Source organism: Anser cygnoides, chromosome 15 (assembly GCF_040182565.1).
Source record: "Anser cygnoides isolate HZ-2024a breed goose chromosome 15, Taihu_goose_T2T_genome, whole genome shotgun sequence".
In the NCBI taxonomy this organism is placed as follows: domain Eukaryota; kingdom Metazoa; phylum Chordata; class Aves; order Anseriformes; family Anatidae; genus Anser; species Anser cygnoides.
In genome coordinates, this window is record NC_089887.1 from 15,586,246 (window position 1) to 15,601,408 (window position 15,163).

Consider the following 15,163-nt stretch of genomic DNA (forward strand, 5'->3'; position numbering starts at 1 on the left):
GAATATCCAGTGTTGATTCCTCTATTTTGATTCCTTATTACATATTTATAGATATGCTCTTTTGTGTACAAAAATAACAGGACAAAGAGCTACACACTAAATAAACACATTGCTAATGCCATACATCAGTAGTCAGATGAAATGCATCACTCCCAAGACATAAAGACTATTTCATTACTATTTTTATGTTTTAAGTCTTTCTGAAACTGAAACCAACCTTCTTCTTAAATGTGGAAATGTAGCTACTAACTCGTATTATGTACTTCAGAAATCTTTAAAAGATACCATAATCTTTGGTTTTGTTTTCTAATACAGTTGCTGGCAACACTGCAAGTTATTGGTTTTTTCCCTCAGCTACTGGAATGCACTAGAAAGTTTCAGAAACACACAACTTTTAGGTAGAGACTTTTTTTCAGCAGAGAGCCTTGAAAGAGGACCCCAATCTTCACAGACCATGAAAAATATTTTAAGTACATATTAATACAACCAGAGAAATGTTTAGAATTTCACCAGAGAAACAGTACACGCATCCTCGTGTAGCTTATTGAACGTGTTTAACAGGAATAAAAATAATTTAAAGCAATTGCTTCCTCAAAGTACAATTTTAGTAAAGCTTTGGCAAGCCACATTCCCCAGAGTGCACCAGGGTTGCAAAGGTCTGCATTCGGGCATGGCATTAACGTACACGTCTGACTTCACTGAAACTATTCACCTAGGTGTACCACACACACAGACAAGAATTTAGGAATAATTAAGGCAAAATCTTCCTAACAATTCAGTGACATGAAGACAAAAAGGTTCTTCATCTGACACTTAAGAGATTTTTAAATCTGTGTAAATTTGACTATCTTCATTTTACAAACAGGGCAGGTTTTACAAACAGGGCCATTGGACATAATGAGTTCAAAGTCGTTATTTAAAAAAAATAATAATGCAAAGCTGTTTAGCAAAACAGGGATGTCAAGTTCCCATTTAATGGGAAAAAACCTCGACAGGAAAACCAATGGTAGGGTTATGCTGTTCTCTCCTCGCTTCCTTCAACACTGAGCCTAGAAAATACGTAAGAAAAAGACAGTATCTCCTCTGGAGTGCATGAATCCAGGTAGGACCTCATTCCTAGACCTGAGGGAAACAGAAGAAACATCCTGCGAGGAGAAAAAGTGGGATGAAGCTGAAAGAAGAGGGAGGGGGACAGGCCTGGAGCAGACCACTGCAGAGACTGACACACTGGGTGGAGACAAAGCAGGATGTCTGGCAACGTCCTCACTTCTTCAGACCACTTTGAGCAATAGCAGATATCACCCAAGAAAATGCAGAGACAGTCCTAGGATGGCAGGGGAGAGCATTAGTTAGGGGGCTATTTACCAGGGCCTTCATGTTGTCCCACGGAAGTCAGTTACTGACATTGCGTGGACAGATGGCAGACAACACAGCCAATTTAAATATAGGCCATTTTCTTTAAGAATATGAATCATAGAAGAGTTGTTTCATATTACATCAAAGTGGCTTTTAGGGCCAACCAGCATGTGATACTTCTCAAAACTACAGAGAAACATGTTTCATTCAAGCATACATTGCTGACACAAAATCTTGTTAGCATTTCTACAAGTGAACTTTAGAGGTACTTTATAAGTACTCTCAAGAATTTTACAGCTTTCTCCATTTGATCCACAATGAAGCACACGTGAAAACCCAGCTGGAATGATATTCATTGAGTTATGCAAACACAGGTTTTAGATGGTGGTTAATCATCAAGTGTAAGAGAACAACTTTTTTCCACTACCAATTAAGTAATCATGGAGTATAACATTTTAAGTATGCCTGTAGGTTACATCTGCTGACCACATTCCTTAAATTAACATTCTTGACTGAGTCAGTAATAAGACATTCCTCCGAAGCCTGACAGTTCATGCACTCAGAATTTCTGCCTTGAATGACAAAGCCACCCCTATGAAACCAATTCTTTCCTGATACATTCAGCTTTTGCATATTTGCAAGTGATTTTTGCATAATTATATTTCACATCTTTTCTGTTAGGAGTCGCCTACAACTATTCTTTCTCCTCTAGGCATGTTTTTCTCGATAGCTACCTGTTGGATTAAATATGACCAAGTTGCTATAAAGCTTCTCAAGAAAAGCAAACCCAACTGTCTGTATCAGAGATGGAAAACCAAAACCACAAACATTTGGAAGCCATAACTCATGCTAAAATGTTGTTTTGAGTAGATTCCACCTGTCATTTCAGAAATAACCACTGATATTCTGATTTGTAGCTTGCACAAACATAAGAAATGCCCTTTTACAATCAGATTATAGCAGTGGTTTAACAGTGATTCAGGTAAACCTGCTACCACTTAATTGTTCTTGTCTAACATCATTAGACATGTTACTGATATAAACTTCAAATTAGTGACATTCAACAAAACAAAACATCATTTACTTCCCCTATGGAAAATAAAGTAAACCTTGGAAAATGCAAACATCAAGAAATACATACTAAAACAAAGACAACACATTTAGTTCCCTGTACAGATATAATCTTCAATTCTTTGCTAAGTAAGTGTCTAACTAATGGCAAAGTAATATTGCAAATCAACCACCTAAAACTGAATTACTTTGCACCAACACCAGAAAAAAATAAAAATCACAGGTCAGGCTTAGCTTCATTAGCTAATTTTTTTTCTGAAGATGTAAAACATATGAGAGTATTCATCTGCTTCTCATTAGGAGAGTGTATATGCCTTGCTGTTTCTGGTCTTAACAGTAACTGTTGAAGATATCTGAAGATATTGCACAACAATAATGAATAATGTGACAATGGAGCAGACAAAACTAAACAGTTCTCCATCCTAGCTCAGATGAAGTAATGGAGCAGAACTTATTGCGTTATTTATGTTATTTAACTACCATCCTTCAATCTTTTTTACTGTGATTTACAGATACCAGTATTTCAAACTGCTGCAATTTTTAAAATATTCAACCTTGTAGACTAATACCATTATTAGAATAGAGATGAAATAAGAATAAAATCATTAGAGTCTTTTTCCTTACGCTTTTATTAAAAAAATAGAAAAAAGGTTATAATACTAGTTTATTTCTACAAGAAATACAGTCTTTTATAATAGCTTGCTTTCACAAATATTTTGTACGTGTTCCTCTGGTAGAAATTTGTCAGTCATACTCAACTCAGATTCCTCTATGGCATGGTATGCTGTTTTGGAAAATAGATGTATTATATTTAGCAATCTCAAAAGATGGAGGGGGGCGAAAAACCTATTATTCCTGACACTACGATATCTTCAGTGCAATAATATCTATTTATCTGTTAATTATTTTTTTTAACGTTTACAACTCAGAGGAAAACACAGCTTTAAAATGAGGGAAAATAGTTTTAAAAGCCTTTCTTTCAATGACTTTATAGGTTTTTACAACAGGGCAACTAGCTTTGCATCACTGACAGACTGCAGGAGATGGAAATGAGACATACCTATATGCACCAGGGCTTGAAACATGGATCCCCATGGCAGACTTGCCAAGGGATATGCCTATCAGATTAACATGGAGCATCACTTGTTTCTCGTTTGTTCTCTATTACCTCAAAAAAATCTACCCAAGGAACACTGCTACTAGTAAAACAAGATCAGTTAACTACAGTACATTTATTAAGCTATACAGTATGTACAGTATGAAGATTAAGAAAACCCAAGCAAATGACAAATCTCTTTCAAAAAGCATATGTAAAAATGTCCTGCAAAATGTGGAAGAAATACCAGTTTTTCCTACTTTTTTTTTCTGAAATGCCTTCAGAGATACGGCTTGTTTGCCAAAAAATATAGCTTTAGACAAGTGCAGTTGCGTAGGGGAGGTCTATGAACAGCAATCCATCTTTCCAAATAAGCTACACAGTACAAAAATGCAAAATAAGCACAGCTTAACTGTCCAGCCCTCTGAACTCGGATACCAGCCAATGATCTTCATTTCATGTGTGTAGATATACTTTTGACAATATAAACAAGATCAATGCCATTTCTTGTCTTCCATTTTTTACTGGCATAGGACAGCCAGAGGACAGAGATCATAGCAAGCGCTATTGCCTAGTTTCGCTCTCTGCAGTATTCCCACCCTTAATGAATTCCAGTTTGTGACAACAGAACAAAAAAAATTTCAGTGAAGGGACTGAAAGAGAACTCTGCTGATCGAAGGGGTTTTTTTTTAATTCATTTCTACTACAATTTTCTAGCCAGACACTCCTTGTGCTTGATTTCCCATTGTAAATTTGCAACAGTTCTCTCTCTCATCTGTCATGTCCATATTTAGTTGTTTTCCAGATCTGTCTTTCATTGCTTTGTTTACTAGTTCACTCAATTCAATGCAATTGTGGTTGGGTACTGTCGACACTATTAACCCAAGTAATAGAAGTTCAAATACCAAATTCCATAGGCTACCTGAACTACAATGAACCACATTACAAAATTAAGTTTTAAAATCTAGAATTTTTCTGTAATTGAACTGTTAAAATTATACTTATCTGAACATATTTATCTATCAAAATGAAACCGAAGAACACTGACAAGTAGCCAAAGTTAGAAGCTATACTTAAATTATACTGAACACAAAATTTACTGTGATCACTGCACATTTTCTTTTGCAATTTGTTTCTTTACATATCATTCCATAATCTTAACAAACCTGTCTTGGATTTGTTTTGCTATTTTTAAATGCTTCTTCTAAATAAGGGAATGGGAGAAACCATTTTATGATCAGTGATGTACTACATGTGTACCTCATGTCACGGGTGAATAGGGCATAACGCCCAGCCATATGGTATCCTTAAGAGCCAACTCATCTGCAGAGCATGTTACCAGGCAACACGCTGGACTTCAGTCTCAGCTTGGTTAAAAAAAAAAGACCTCTTAGCCCTAGAAGTTGATTGATATTCATCGAGCTGGTTAGGTTATGATCACAAGGGAAAATAATAAAACCAATTATGCGCATTGAGATCTGGCAGCATTAGACCTTCCCAAAACTCCAAATGAGTATTTTCTTCTTTCTCGTCATATAACCCAAATCTCTGATTTAGCTTATTGAAAGAAGATGAATATCTTTTCCTTCAACTACATTTATAGATACTGAAGCACTATATTCACAGTTAAATTAATGTCAGCTTTTTAAAAACATGCCGGTAATTATCTTGGAGGCCACTGTCTCCTGCAGGTTGGAAACCCCAACCTCATTCTTACATTTTTTAATACGTTTTTTTCTAAAAAATGAAAAAAAAATCAATTGTGTCAAATTCTGCTATGAGCTGTAAGGTTATTCTGTGATAGAAAATACTGTTCATGACAGAGGAAAAGCTAAAAGCAACAAGCATGCTGAGCACTACAGAACTTGATTTAAATCTGTCTTCAAGATGAACAAATCCTTTTTGCTGTTGTTATTATCCTGTAAGCCAGGCAGTTTTCTTGAAATAATGAAATTGTTTCAAGCACATTAAGAGGCAGATTGTGTGTGGTGTAGGAGAATAAGACTTCTCATTTCTAACAAGGACTGTTCATCTAATTCTTTCAATGACACAAAACTTTGCTGGGGCAAAACCCTAATCATTATGTCACCGAGAAGAGCCTGGCTCCATCCTCCTGACACTCACCCTTTACATATTTATAAACATTTATAAGCTCACCCCTCAGTCTCCTCTTCTCCAAGCTAAAGAGACCCAGCTCCCTCAGCCTTTCCTCGTAAGGGAGATGCTCCACTCCATTCACCTCATTCCTTAGTGGGCCTACATTGCCTCTAGAGTTAGTTTTATCCATATGTATTTGAAGAAGCCCTTTCCTTGATCCCTCTCGCAAGGTTTAATACTAAGGAGGACTTAGCTTCCCTAGTTGCCTCCCTACATCCTCTGACAACATTCTTATATTCCTCCCAAGTGGCCAGTCCCTCCTTCCATGATCTGTATACTGTCCTCTTCCACTTGAGTTTGCCCAGCAGTTCCCTGTTTAATCATGCAGGTCTCCTGGCTCTCTTTCCTGACTGCCAACCTGTTGGGATGTTTTGTTCTTGAGCTTGGAAGAAGCAGTCCTTGAACACTAACCAGCTGTCTTGGGCTCCTTTTCCTTCAAGTATGTTCTCCCACGGGATTTCCCCTAGCAAATGCTTGAAAAGGCCTAAGTCAGCCCTAGTTGCAATTCTGCTTGGTGCTCTGTTCCTGCCACATGAGATCCTAAACTCCAGCATCTCATGGTCGCTGCAACTAAGGCTGCCCTCAACCTTCACCACTTCAACCAGCCCACCTTGTTAGTGAGGACAAGATCCGGCAGCGCTCCTCTCCTAATTGGCACATCCACCATTTGCATCAGGAAGTTATCATCAATGCACTGGAGGAACCTCCTGGACTGCAGCTGGCTGGCTGAGCAGGCCTTAGAGCAAACGTCAGGGTAGTTGAAATCCCCCACAATAACCAGGGCCTGTGATCGCGAGGCTGCTATCAGCTGCCTGTAGAAGACTTCATCAACTTCCTCACCCTTATCTGGTGGCCTGTAATAGACACCCACAACAGTATCCCCGATAGCAGCCTATCCCCTAATTCTTACGCACAGACTCAACTCACTCCTCATCCGCCCCTGGACAGTACTCAATACAATGTAGTCGCTCTTTCACGTAAAGAGCAACTCTGCCACTTCGCCTTGCTGGCCTGTCTTTCCTGACAAGGACATACCCATCCACGACCATATTTCAGTCATGTGAGCTGTCCCACCGTGTCTCTGTAATTGCCACCAGATCATAATCTCCTGACCGAACATGGATTAACAACTCCTCCTGCTTATTCCCCATGCTACGTGCATTGGTGTACAGGCACATGTATGAGTACTGCAGTTGGTTTTAGGCAGGAGATCACTAAAAATTGTCTGAGAAGTCATAAATACACACCTATCGAGAATCATATACTTGGAATTTTTCTAATACTTCTGCATTTATTATTCAACTGTATATAAAATTGTATCATGACAAAAAGTGCTTAATACTGTTTTTAAGTATGCAATAAAATAAAATACTTCACAAGAAAAAGTAAGTTCCAACTATGAAACAGCAACAAATAGTTTGGATCAGAAAACCACTTTGTTCAAATCCTGTTATTTCAAAGAATTCTCAGGAAGGAAAAACGTTTAAAATGAACTAACACAAACACCTTTCCACATGTTCTATACATTTCTGAGCTTAATTCATTATATTCCTTATTCTGACCTTAAAGGTGCATTTGAAAAACAAAGCAAAATGAATTATTTGCAGCTGTTCTAAAGGTAAAAGTGTCTGAACCAACTAATCTATATACAAAAAAAATAATTGTTGGAAAGAATCAGCCAAAGGTAAAATAAATTTAGCAAACCAACCCTAACATGCAAAAGGGAAGTATGAGGAAAAAAAAACAAAACAGTTGATTTTAACCTATGGCCAGAAAAAAAGAGATTATTCTTTAAGCAAGTCACTAGCAAGTTGCTCATTGAAAACTAAAAGACAACTGACCGTGTACATATGGTCTGTGTGTCTTGAGATCCACCATCAGCAAGGCAAGTTGTGAAAGCTAATATATTTCCTTATTCATTTTGACAGCAAAACAGAGATTTCAATTACATTCTAAGGAAAAATAAAATAAACAGGAAAAAAAAATCAATGTACTTACAGAAAGAAGTCTCCGATCATGAAAACAATAGGCACCACTTGCATGGGGCTTCTGTGTAGTTTCCTAAGAAAAGAAAAATGCATTCTTACTGGGAAAGGATGACTTAAAGGAGTTCACATGTTTAACCTTCAGCCACTGAAGGCTTATGGTAAGCTTTAAGATTCAAAATGTTATAATAAAAAATAAAATTGATAAGGGCTTTCATAAGACAGAAATGCTGCATTCACTATCAGGTCATAACAGCATTTTTATTGTAGTTCAAAGCAAAACAGCAAAATATAATTACTCATTCATAAACATCACGAAATATTTTACTATTTATTAAATAACAGACAAATTGTGGTGGCTAGCTTGAAACCTAAATTGTATGCTTGCATTATGACGTTATCTACTAAAGTAGACATGCAATTACAATGCCGTAATACAAAATTTTCCCCAGTACAGGTTCCTGTTTTAATAGGAATACACAGCTGTGATTTACTTGTTGCTTATTTTTCAGTTGTAAACTTCAAGCAATTTGCAAAAGAAAAATGATCATAAAATATATAAACAGAAGGGGGCATCCAAAATATTACACATGCACATAACTGCATATTAAAATACAGTAACATTTTATTCCATGACACTTTTTTATTGATGAGCAGCTGGTGACATCTAGTATTTTACTGAATTATTCATTGAATTTAAACAGTTACAGTAAGCTCAAGCATGTTTTTCACAACAGATTCACCCTAAATGCATTTTTCATTTCCATGTGCAAGTGGAAATATTTATTCCTGATATGAATACTCTCGAATATAGAAATACAATATGTATCTGAAGTCTTCAAAGAAAATACGTACCCAGGTCTATGTATTTCCAAAACAATAAACAAATTTGATAATACTGTTTTATTCACTTCGATAAAATTCCAAACAGTAAATATATTGAATACTTTTTCACAAAATACCGTTATTCCTTATATGTAATTTTATTTTTAAAAAAGTAAATCACTAAATCAAAAGTTAGTAGTAGCTATCCCTAATACAGCTGAGGAAAAATAAAAACAACAGGCACCACCACCACCACCAGAAAGGTACGTGTTCTATAAGCATGCCAGGTAACATTGCAACTAATAGACGTACTCATTAAAAACAAAAATAAAACCTGTAGAATCTGAAAACCTTTAGAATCTCAAAAAGTAACAATCAGTGACAAAAAACATTTGGATTTTGATCCCCTTAGAGTAGGGACAACCATTAGGATAGCACCTACCAAGAGAAGATCCAGTTCCACAACTGAAGCTCCTAGCAATAACTGGGACTCACCGCCAGAAAACCCTACATTAATCAACTTTAGAGCTAAAGACACAAGTTTCTTTTTTGTGTATGAAATAAAATTAGCCACACACATATAAAAATACTATACAAAAGGCAACTCACATAAGAAGGTTGCATATGCACATAAACTATACGTTAAAAGTACCACATCTTATCCTTTCCGGGTACTGGTTTTGTGTGAGATGGGAGATATCCCCAACTACAACACAAGGTAAATTAATGAGATGAAGAGCTTCTTAAACATTTCTAAGGTGACTTATTTAAGTAATTAGCCTACATTTTCAAAAATTATTTTTGATTTAGGACCATCTTGTAATGCCATAATGAAACTCATGTTCATGGTCAACAAAACTGAATTGAATAATTAAGTTTCAAGATTTCTCTAGCAGGGGTACTTATGTTTCACAATTTGAAATCACTGTGAAAATTGTAATGCAAGCTAACACCTTTTAGACTTTATACTAACTAAAATGGTACCTCAGTGAGGTTACAGGACATTAGTTTTCCTTTTCTGAAAGACGTGTCTGACCACACAATCCTAGCAGACTGTTTAGCAATGTGACCTTTTATTTGTTTTTAAAACATTAGGCTCCCAATCCTTACTACAGAAAGTAGTTTCTTACTGCGTTGTTGGAGAAAAGGAAGATGGGCATATTTGTAAGCTTTACAGAGACCTGTAAAGATGGCAGGGAAATGCACAATTTGTATACTACTTTGAATGAACCAGAGTAACTGTCACACGTAATACACTACATGTAAGGATAGAATCATTAGGGTTGGAAAAGACCTCCAAGATCATCTGGTCCAACAATCACCCTACTACTAATGTCACCCACTAAACCATGTCCCTAATCACCAAGTCCAACGTTTCCTTAAACACCCCCAGGGACGGTGACTCCACCACTTGCAGTGCCCCTGGGGGCTCCTGCAAATTACCCATACATTATGAAGCATACTTTGTTATCTAACTAATCAGACAATATCTAAACAACAAGCATTATTGTTCAGTCATATTCATATGATTCTATGAAGTGATTTTCAGGAGAATACAGTTGAGAAATGCTATTTTCTGAAAGAAAAAAAATCTGCATTCTGACAAGACCCCATTACTCTTTAGACTGACATGACATACCATTAAGACTGTCCACACAGTTTCCTCACAAGGCTGCTTTTAGCTATGTCTATTTTTTTAATGTTAAATTTTCTTTTCAAGAACTGACATATAGCTCAGAAAAACAAGATGTACGTTCTTGTTTTGCATTCATTTTGCACAGAAATATAAACAATTAACAACATTTTCCTTGCATGTGGTATTGCAACCTTCGTAAACAGCAGAAGTAACATTCTGCAGTGCTCCAGTCTGTCTTTTCTGATCCACAACGGCAACATTCGTAAATAAAAGGACTTGAGTCAACTAGAAGAAATCCTACCAAGTATCTGTGAGGAAGTCTAGCAAACAACGTCCACTTAAAAATGGAAAAGTTGGGTTTTCAGCTGAAAATTTCATGCACGTAGGCAAGTTCTGAGAACACCTTGGCTCCCTCATGGCAGTCAGATCAGATAGCCCAGACAAGCAGAGCTTATTCCTTCACTTCTGGCTTTACGAAGTTACCACACCTGGGCATTCCAACAGTACTCCAGCCATTGCATTGCTTTTGCATGTAAGTAGCTCCCTTAAGCATTATATATAAAAACAGGCAAGCCTGGGTCAATAAGAAAAGTAAAAATAGATATACATAGTTACTAAGTTTGCTTTACACCTTCACAACTCTATCAAAAAGCCTATGTATGAATTAATCTAATTTGGTACTTTTAATTCTCTTCCAAAATGCAATTAACAATAATAGCTGTTGCTTTAAGTTAAAAGTCATTCCCTTTAGATAACAGTGAAATACAACAAGCAGTGAGCTTTGCCATCATTAGACTTCTAACCATATTACTTCTATTTTGAGGCTTTTTTGTTTGGTATCAGTTTAATTTCCTGTCAGCCTTACAAGAGATTTCTAATGTTTGGGCTGTAGGATATGCTCTGATTAAAAATAATCTTCCCAATTACTGCCTGGCATGAGTCTACTGCCACATGCACTCTGCCACTGGCTTCTGAGTTTCTGTCAGCAGTAATTGTATCTGTAGCTTCTAACTGTAAATGAAAACCCAGGGGGCATATTTGGGTTCCAGTTTCCTTTGCCTAGCCATATCTTTTAATTTGCACTGTCTGTCAAAAGGAGATGTTCATAGGTACTAAAAGGAAATCCTCAGAACATCAGGTTAAAAAAAAAGAGGAAAGGAGGGAAAAAAAGAAAGGCGACCAGAATATGATAAACTATATTTGATATTCATACCAGCATACTCCATGTAGATAGGGAATCTCACTACATTTTATTAGCCTTAGAAGAGGTAAACTGAAACCATTTACTGAGCATTTTAGCTGTATTTTTTTTTTACCATTAAATTTAATCATAAGTTTTGAGCAACACCTTATCATTGCTATTTTTTGCAACGTGATCATTCTAATGAGTACTTGACAGAACAGTTTCCTATCACAGTGGAGGGGAAAAAATGAAACCACCATGTTCCTCAGGCCCTGACCTATACTATAGTATGGGGGTTACCCTTTACAGTGCTGGACAGAGCTCAGGCCTGTGTCGCAGGCAACCTGTGCCATGGGTGGCCCGCTCAGGCCTACGCTGCAGCTTGCCTCCAGGCTGCTTTTCAGTCCCTGGATTTCAGACCCATGTTGTCACCTTGCCTCTGCTCCCAACTAACTTCTGCTCCTGGAGCCAGGGCTTGGTTCACCACCTTGCCTGTGGCCTTCAATGTGTCTAGTACCTGGCTCTGCCCTCCACCTTTAGACCCAACAGCCCTGCGTGCCATAGGGGATGGCACAGACCACACTGGGTTCTCTCAGCTCCAGCCTTCCTTCATGGGCAGCCAGGTGGCACCAGACCCTAGGATGCCTGTGTGGAAATTATGCTGCTTAAGCCTAGCAGCGGAAGTCCAATGCAATCGCAATCACCAGCCTCGTGATAAACTTAGGTTAAGATTCTCATTGATTCACTTTTCCTCTTCGACATGTTACTGTTAGGAGAACTACACAATGGGAAGGCGGCTTTGGTGTTGTCAGGGAATGCCATCTGTGTGACTAGAACAGGATGGAAACAAGGTGCCCTGGGCCAATTGCCCAAAGGAAAAGCACCTTGGGACGAATGAAGTACTAAGAACACACTGGACTCTGAAGTAGATACTGAAGAAACTTGAGGAGCAAAAAAACATTTGATATGACATCAAAAGTGAAACTTTTTGTAGAAGGGTAAAGTACAGCCAAGTACATGAAACGTACATTCACGTATGTTTACATAGGATATACGGTGTTCTGCAAAGAATATTCTGGATGCATTCACTTTAAAGAGGAGTCTACTGTAAAGTTCTGTGGAAATAACTTTCTCTGAGGTTCAATATTTAGCCTGTCAAAATCAAGTAAATTTTTGTCTCAGAAGTAAAATGGCGTCCAGCACATTTGGAATGCAGCCAAGAACGCAGTTCTTTTTTGCATGCAGGAATCATGAAAGTATTCTCTGCAGTAAGAGGACAAATACTGAGATTTGGTGAATGTGAGTAGGAATTTGTCCAAACAGCATCTGAACTGAACAGATGTTCTTTGCATAAACATTTTTTTTTGAAACCTTGAAGCCAAACGCTGGTGCTCTTTATTATGTTTGTTGATTGACACTCTACTCGGTATGCTTGTACCCATAAATGAGGGGAGAAGGTTGAAAGATGGGAACGGAACTGATTTCTATGCTGCCTTGGGCCTTTGGCAGAACTTTTCTTAATACAGCTTTGCTGTCTTTCCTGACAAAAGACCAGTAGCAGATTAGAACCACAACATATTAGCTGTAATGCAAGCAGTTTCTCATTAGTGCAATGGACATTGTGATGACCACCACACTCATAACTGTCTTGTATTATGGAGGTTAAAATGCTAGGGATCTGTCAAAATCTTGAATGGCAGCAGAAAGGAAATACTTTAAAAATATTGTACAAGCTGCTCGGTTAGTGCTGCCCTACATTAAAATACAGCAGCATTCTACATGCTACAATGCAGAACTGGACTCTGATACCCCTCAAACTATCTTTCCTTCTATTTCTGTATCTCATTTGATATAAAAGCATCAGTTGCAAGGTACATACCCTCAGAAGTGAAATTTGATCATTGAAATTGCCAGAATCTTTTAATAAACACCTACTTTCTAAAAATAGAAGGTAAGCCACTGAGTTCAAAATGGTTATTCCTGTAACCGAGGCCATACGGATATTTAAATATTTTTTTTGTATCACAGCATAACTGTAGTATTAAGCATGACACTAAACAAATACATTATGAAACAAATATTGGGAAAGGACAAATGGAATCACAAGAAGGTAGGAAACGTGCATATAAATATGACCGATCAAAACCCCTACTACTTAAGTGTTTCATTTCAGATAAATTTCTCAAAAAATACATAGCATTCCATTTCCATTATTCAGACTAATGTCCCAACAATACTGAAGACATCAACTGGACTGTGGGAAAGAAAGTAAGTACTTCATTGATGTTACTAATCTTACTTCAGTTTTCTGTTTCATAATTCAATCCTTGCTTAATAGAGAAATAAAAATTTAAATTGTTTTCACTTAACCTCAGCATATGAACAGTCCTTTGGAATAACCTCAGCCTCTCACAAAATTACCAAAAAAAAGTTGATAATCAAAATATCTTACTGCCTAAATGGTAGGCTGACTATGACTGGCATTTTCTCCAGATAGCACAGAATTCATGCAAACTGCTGCCTGTCTGTCTTCTACAAGCAACCCACCTCCGCACAGGAAAAAAAAATCAATTACCTTTTGCACAAATTAATAATGAAATTTTCAAAAAAGAAATGCAATTTAGAGGGTTTTAACCTTAAAAATCGTCATCTTTTTATATACTTTCCCTCTTTTCCATGCTTACATACGAAAGATTCACCCCAGTCTTAGCTTTTGATAATTATGTTTTTACTTATTTATTTTAAATTAGGTTTAAAGTGTTCTTTAAAAAAAATCTCTAGTCAAATTATATTTTCACAGTGGTAAATCCCCTGGATGTCCTACATCAATTGCCATGATTGTGTTCATACTCACTACTCAGTAAGTGAAGTCTTCAGTGCTTCCAAGCTTTCAAGAGAAGTCAAACTGTCAGCACTTGGCCAGCCATACTCATAGCACAGCTGTTCTACTGGGCCCACAACCACCATGAACAGATACTTCTCTGACCAGAGATTTTTATTGTGACCTAACATCACTTAGCTGTACTGCTTTCTTGGAACACCTCTTACTATCTTGCTACTACAGACAATGGTAAAGTGTCCCCTCATCTGAACAAGCACCGACCAAACTGACCAAAGACTAACGAATATCTTAAATGTGTTACATTATTCATGTATCAGATTTATAGAACTCACAGATGAAAAAAGGGAAAAAAATCTGCAATTCTGTCAAAGACATTCAAAGATCCTTTCAACGATTTTTATGACAGTCATTGTTTGGACAGACACTGGAGAGAGATGGATGCAGTAAAAACAGTATGTTAAGAATTACACATACATGACTACCTAAAAGCATTGCTGCTAGCATAAGGCTGCAACACCAAAAATACAGCCACATTTATCTATTCCTTGTGTGTAAACAGAGGTAAAAGACTACCTCTGTATTAAAGAACAACAAAAATTAACTTTGGAAATGATTCAAGATTAATAAAAAATTACATATAGGGAAAAACTAACAAAGAGTAGTTTGTTCGTTTCTTTGAAAATATTTTCAAAGGCAGTTCCAAAAAAATCCCAAACCTCTCTATTTCATATATTGTTTTTACTAGTGCAAGTTCTTGAACAGGTTTTTAAATGTCCTTTTAAAAGCATCTCTAAACTTTTGATCCTAAGAAAGCACTCTAAAATGCACAAGCCTCCATGTCTGGGAAAATCAGCTCCCTAGGTAATTTTAAAGACAGTGCAGAAAGCGTCAAAATCCTAGGCACCAAGTTTCTCTGTTACTATGGGCATCATACCTACTACTTAACAAATAAGAGTTTTAAAACTTTTCTTCCAATTTTTTTTTTTTTGCCTTTCTCCTTATTCTTCTGCAT

General features: G+C 37.0%; 1 protein-coding gene across 14 annotated transcripts in view; it reads right to left on the reverse strand.

The window, feature by feature from the left end:
• Nucleotides 1-15,163, reverse strand: part of RBFOX1 (RNA binding fox-1 homolog 1) — a 1,146,084-nt gene that overhangs the window by 735,828 nt on the left and 395,093 nt on the right. For 3 of the 14 annotated variants that reach the window (XM_013189471.3, XM_048062494.2, XM_066977843.1), the window contains exon 1: nucleotides 7,679-7,741. The exons of 1 other annotated variant lie outside the window; for it this stretch is intronic. The gene's annotated coding sequence lies outside the window, so the exon portion shown is untranslated. Of the gene's footprint in view, nucleotides 1-7,678; nucleotides 7,751-15,163 lie in introns of those variants that run through there. 10 more of the 14 variants (XM_066977846.1, XM_066977838.1, XM_066977834.1 and 7 more) reach the window with 7 other exon arrangements.